Source organism: Petaurus breviceps, unplaced genomic scaffold (assembly GCF_028583685.1).
Source record: "Petaurus breviceps papuanus isolate PSGF00001 unplaced genomic scaffold, PetGlider_PUasm1.0 551, whole genome shotgun sequence".
NCBI lineage: Eukaryota > Metazoa > Chordata > Mammalia > Diprotodontia > Petauridae > Petaurus > Petaurus breviceps.
In genome coordinates this window covers 7130268-7136913 of record NW_027186372.1, presented here as the reverse complement: position 1 = coordinate 7136913, position 6646 = coordinate 7130268, and the positions used below count along the sequence as shown (strand labels likewise).

Genomic DNA, 6646 nt, shown 5'->3' with positions numbered 1-6646 from the left:
AGCAATCCTCTCAGTCTCTCTCTGCCTCCAAAATGGTGCTGCTTCCAAAAAGTTCTTCTGCCTCTCTCTTGTGTCTCTCCAAATCTACGTCACCAGCTCCTCCCAGTTCATCACTCTCTTTTCATGTCAACAAGTCCATCCCACAAGTGGGATTAACAAACTCTGGGTTTTAACACAATCAAACCAAAAAGCAAGCCAATACAGGGGAATCTTTAAATGCCATTACTATTACACATAGTTATGGCTAGGAGGAATTAACTAAACAAAGGAGAAAGGATACCATAACAAATAAAATAGAGAATTCTGATTACATAAAATTGAAAACCTTTTTCAGAAGGGACAGGTAGGATAAGAAGGGAAAACATAAACTGGAGAAAAAAATCTTTCCATCAGAAATCTCTGATAGGGATATGACATCCTAGATATATAGGGAATCAACAGAAATATATAAAACTAAGCCATTTCCTAATTGATTCGTGGTTAAAAATATGAAAAAACACTTAGAAGAAAATTTACTTATTACAATTATTAACCACACTATTAACCATGTGAAAGTTTCCTCCAGATCTTTTATAACAAGATAAATGCAAATCGAAATGACTGAAGTTTGATGTCATACATAGTAAACTGGCAAATGGGACAAAATGGAAATCAAGGGGAGTGTTGTACAGTGGGAAGTGTTGAACTTGGAGGCAGAAGATCTGAGGTCACAATAGGTGTCGTACCCTGCAGGAAAGTGGGGGGGAGGGGAGAAGAGGGGGAGGATAAGGGGGAAGATTGGGGGAGGGGGTAGTTAGAAGCCAACATTTTTGAAAAGGGATAGGGTCAAAGGAGAAAATAGATTAAGTGGAGGGCAGAATAGGATGGAGGGAAATATAATTAGTCTTTCACAATATAACTGCTATGGAAATGATTTGGGTCACTACACATGTACATTCTATATTGAACTGCTTATCTTCCCAGTGGGGGTGAGAGAGGAGGGAAGAAGGAAAAAAATCTGAAACTCAAAGTTTTAATAACAAATATTTAAAAATTTGTTGTTTTTTTTACATGCAACTGGGAAATAAAATATACAGGTACTAGGGTATAGAAACCCATCTTGCCCTACTAGAAAGTTAGGGGGTGAAGGGGGAGGATATAAGAGAGAACAGATTGGAGGAAGGGGTATTCAGTAGGCTTGCTATTTTTGGGGTGGGAGGTAAGAGTAAGACAGGGAGATAAAAAATTGTAACTCAAAGTCTTGTGGAAATGAATGTTGAAAACTCAAAATAAATAAATTAAAAAAAGAAGATTTGAGTTCAGGTCCTGGCTCTGTTTCTTCCTACCTTTGTGACCTCAGGTGAATCACAACCTCTCCACACCTCATTTTCTTCATCTATAAAATGAGGGGGTTGGACTAGATGACCTCTAAGGTCCCTTTAATCTCTAGGTCTGTGACCCTATGTTTACAGCATTTCCCTGATTTAGCAGGCTAGTAATCCCATCCAAAAAGGAAATTAAGTTAGTTTGGACTGATTTATTCTTGATGAAGCTATACTAGTTCTTTAAGATCATGGCTTCCTTTTCTAGAATTCACTATCCATCTCTTTAATAATAGAATTCTGGAAGGAATAAAGATCAAGCTCACTGGGGAGAATCCATTCTTTTCCCTTTGATGAAAATGGAACATTTGCTCTTCTTTGGTCATTTGGCACCTTCCCCATTCTCCATGATCTTTCAGACATCACTGATTGTAGCTCAGCAATCATATTCACCAGGTTTTTTTTTTTTCAATACCCTGGGATATGGCTTTTTTGGACCTGATGAAATAAACTTATCGAGGGTCACTTGGTTCCTATCTCAGTTCCTTATAAGCCATTTTATTCTGTCCTTTCCAGTCATAAAATTATTCTCCTTGGCAGAAAAATCTGAAGTAAAATAGAAATTGAGTAGGTCTGCTCTCTCCCTGTTTGTTATCTTTGTCCTACTAACCTTTAGCAACATTCTTGTCCTTCCTTTGTCCTCTTTTCCCCAGCACTGCTTAAAAAAACCCAAACAAATGATTTTTCTGTCTTCAATATTTCTTACCAGCTTCAAGTCATTTTTAGCACTCAACACACTATAATAAAGTCTTTATGCACATTGATTTTATGTGAATTCATCTATACCTGTTTTAGGAGGAAGAGAAGAGAGAGGAGTCTATAGAGAAGTGAGAGGAGAAAGGAGAGAGTTATGAGAGAGGAGAAAGCAAGAGAGTTGGGGAGGAGGGGAGAGAAAGACATTTTGTAAAAAACTAAATTTACATTCTTTTCTATAGCTCAACCACCTCAGATCCATCCATTCTCATCTAGAGACTCCCTTCTTTTTAAAGATACCCTAGCCTAGACTTTCTACCTACCACTCTCTAAAGGTATGGTACTATACTTGATGGCTGGTTTAAGGAATTTTCAACTAGATTTTTTGTGCTGACTTTAGAACCAAAGGCATGTATAACATGTCACACCGCTGTATTACCGTGCCGTACTGTGATTTTTTAGAACTCATTATGCGACTTGCCCTTGTTTCCATCTTCTGTATGTGTCTTTTTAAAATGTTAGGTGATGAATTCCTTATGCATCAACACTGGTTTGTTTAAACAGCTCCCAAAATATCCCCTTTATCGTAACTTTTTCTAACCTCCAGAATTTCATTCTTCCAGTTTCCTGGACTATCGTATTCCTTTCTGGGCTACCCTTCTCCCCAACTCACAAAGATTAGGTTCCCAGTGGGAAAACAACTCTCAAGTTCAAGGCATTCTGTAGATCTGTACTTTTAAAACAGTAGCTTCATGAGCCTCTACCATGAGTTTCCTTTTAATAGTCAGCTAGAGGACAGAGTAAACTCCACTTAGATGGAATCCTAAGAACAGAAGCTATAAAACATTTCCCCCACAAATATACAAAGATAGCAAAAACACATGTAGCCAAGTGCAAGTCATGGCAAGGAAGAGCTCTTATGTACTCTCTCCTTTCATGGTGGCCTTCTGCTGCTCTCCCCGGGTACAGCATCTCTGCTTGGTAGATTGCTCAGTTAGGTTCCTTCTCTCCATTGATCAATTCCTGATGGCCAGGGTTAACTTTCAACTTTGCATATATACTCTATAATCTCTGGGCCTACTTTCTGTTGGACAAGGCATCTCTGGCTGGTTGTAACTTCACTGAAGGACAGGAGGGAGACCAAAAAAAAAATAGGCAAGGAATTATTCCCTCTCAAGAGCTTGGATCTTTTCATGTAGCTCTCTTCTCTACTGCCAGAGGTCGAACTCCTCAGAGCTGTATCCTGCTTCACTGCTCTCACTATAGAGTATATCTCACTTTTTAAAAAACTACCAGAGGCATGAATGATCCTTGGCTAGTCAATAGTGAGCTCTCTAATTCTATCAGTTTGATTTGGAGAAATTCTTCTCTCCCTGTAATGGAAGTAATAAAGTCTTATACTTTAAGACATTAACACTTATTTGTCTGTTTTTTTAACCCCTTATCTTCTGTTATTATATATTATATCAGCTGGACTGAAGGGAAATCAGTAAACCAGAAGTCTCCTGATAAACTATACCTTTCTCCCTGCTACTTAAGTTTTGTGAATTTATATATAGACACCTGAGGTCATGGATTTTATTGTTAGTTCCTTTTTATATTTTTTTTTGTCTGTTATGAATTTCTGGGCCTTTTTACTGCTATTTGTCCTACATCTTCACTAATCTTCATGGTATCCAGCTTAGCAGATATATATAGGGAATTTCTCCCTACCCCTTCATACCTTCTTAATCTTTTATTAGATTTGTAAGACTCAAGGCAAAATCACTTATCAAGCCTATTTAGGCATACTCAATCTGATCAAGAGACCATTATTCCTATAATTTTAAAGTGGTGGTCCAGAAATCCAACATCCATTTTCAGATACCATCTTCTTAGTGTTTCAAATCTACCTTCTTTTTTGAACCTGCATTTGAGTAGTTACCCATTCTGGTTATGCTTTCCTTTAACCTGATTTAATTCCTGACTCTTTAGACTTTTCTATCCTGCCCCTACCTGGGTATCCTCTGCCTCTCTTTCTACTTTTTTGGTTCCATCTTACTTGTTGTCTTCCCCCATTAGCATGTAAGCTACTTAAGGGCAGGGACTTTCTTTTTGTTTATATTTGTATTCTCAGTGCTTAGTACAGTGCCTGACACATAGTAAGTGCTAAATATATGCTTTAGTTTTATCTCTTTTTTAGTTTGCACAAATATTTTATTTTAATGAAGCTGGTATAGATAATGTCCATTTAAAACTCATGTCACAGGCCAATAGTACAATAAGTATGGAAAATATTGTACAAAAAGTACAATAAAGTCAAAAGACAGCAGTTATCTGCTACATACATTTCTTTATCAATATCTTTATTTTTTTTAAGGGGGAAGGCAAGGTAATTGCCATTAAGTGACTTGCCCAAGGTCACACAGCTAGTAAGTGTGTCAAGTGTCTGAGGCTGAATTTGAACTTAGGTTCTCCTGACTCCAGGGGTGGTGCTCCATTCACTGCACCATCTAGCTGCCCCAATCAATGCCTTTATTATTTGCTTATTGGAAATTAGCAGCTTTTCTAGATTCTTCTGACAAGATTTAAAATCTTAAAATGGTTTGTCTCTTCAGTGAAGCATCTCTGGAATTAATCATGACTGTAACATGTTCTAACATCTCTTTCCAGCCTGATTTTCTTTTTCTGGCTCAAGTCATCAGATTTGTTAAAAAGTAGCTTCTAATTAAGGAAACATCATTTTTCCCCCACAGTTCAGTCCTCTGAAAAGCTTCCATTACCTATTGAAAACTATAGTCCAGCAGTGAAGCAGTGATACATAAGAGATCTTCAGGGTCCATATGAAAGTCCAGCAGACTGCAGGACACAGTCCTAGTGAATATGGCATGTATGTGCATGTACATCTTTAAAAAAATCAGAGGGAAGAAGGAGAGGGGCTGAGCTTGATCATAAGAGTTCAGTTCAGTGAAAACAAATGGACAAATGGAAGTGAATAACAAGCACTAGAATTCAACATACTGGACTTTGAAAGTTGTAGTCCAAGAAATAGGCCAGTTTCAAATGAGTGCAAAATACCACATTACAAAAGGACTATTGTTTAAAATAAAAAACGATTGAGGAAAAAGAAAAAAAAAACAACCGCCACCAGAAGATTTAAACTTCTGAATGACCCCGAGTCTGTTCCTGATAAATTTCCCTCACATCTTCCTCCATATCCAACTCATCTGGAGTATAGTTATCAGTAATTCTCTTACCTTCAAAGGTCCATAAGAATGAGTTCACTGGATTACCATCTGTGACAGTATGATTCTTTGAGTTTCTTAAGACATACTGCCATTTTCACCATGAAGTGCATATCACTGCTGTCCTGCCCCCATGACGCTGAATTTAGTGCATTCTCCTTTCTTATCCCCCACATCCTCAGCCAAAGGGTTTGCTTTTTGGTCAGTGATGGCAACAGCTGATTCTCCCCAGGAACTTGTGAATCTCTCTTAGCTTTATCTTGTAATGGTAATTTGAAGATCTTCCCTGGCCCTTGTATTTGCAATCAAACAGGTACTTAGCACCTTGTTCCAAGTTCATGATTGTGTCAGGTATTAAGACTCAGAACTTGTGAATACTACAGTGGGATGACTTGCTGATGTAACAGGAAGAGGCTGGAGCAGGTTGGAGCTAATACCTCATATGAAGAAAAGCCCAAGCTAGAGAGCCAGAACTTCTGGGAGCAAGCAGCATGGAGGCTGAGGAGCTAAGAATTGAGAGGAGAACTGAGAACTGAACCGAGAACTGAGAACTGAACTGAGAAACAAGCAGAGAGAAGATTCTGAGAACAGAACTTGTGTTGGTGGAACTTTTCCTGAGAGCTGCCGAGAACTTCTGAAGGCCAGCCAGAACTGCCAGAAGGAGAACTGAGAAATGAGAAGAAAGGAGAACTGGGAGGAAGCATGACTGTGGTGCCAGTACTTTGTCTGTCTGTTTTGGTGTTACTTTGTCTCAGACCTTGTTGTTGGGTCTATGTTGATTTCTCAGGCAGAAAGTGAATTGATGAGGATGCTGGCAATATGCCTGAATGTTATTGTGGCTTTGTTAAACTTTGTCTTCCCAGGAACAGAAACTATGAAGGACTTGAGGTTTCAATATGTAACAGGAACTGCACATGAAGCTGGACAAAGAACTGAGAGCTGTCTGCCTTTGAACCCAGGTGGCAGCTGGATAGATTCAGGCATGAGCAGGGACCATGGAAGAGGAACTATGATGAAAGGAATTCTCCTTGGGTATTTAAGGCAAACTGAGAAGATCATGATTTACTGTGGTCTAGGGGTGGAGAACTCTGACTTTTACATTTAGATGATTGACTTAAGAACTTCTCCAATTAAGAAGAAAGAAGACTTTTTGATTGAAGAGATTAAGACAAAGTGACCTAGGGGTAGAGAACCTTGATCTTTGTACTTTGTGTCAATTAAGGAGGCTTGCCTCCTTAAGGATGATTGAATTAAGGACTTACTAAATTATTGAGTTCTTACTAAAGGAATGTTATCTTTTGCTTAAAACTATGTGACCACTTTGGTGAAAACTATGTGGCCACTTTAGTGATAAATTGTTAAGTTATA

The 6646-nt window shown here is 38.4% G+C and overlaps 1 pseudogene; it reads right to left on the bottom strand.

Moving 5' to 3' along the window:
- Positions 1 to 2455: 2455 nt before the first annotated feature.
- On the bottom strand, positions 2456 to 5844 carry LOC138172508 (small ubiquitin-related modifier 1 pseudogene; annotated as a pseudogene).
- Positions 5845 to 6646: the final 802 nt, after the last annotated feature.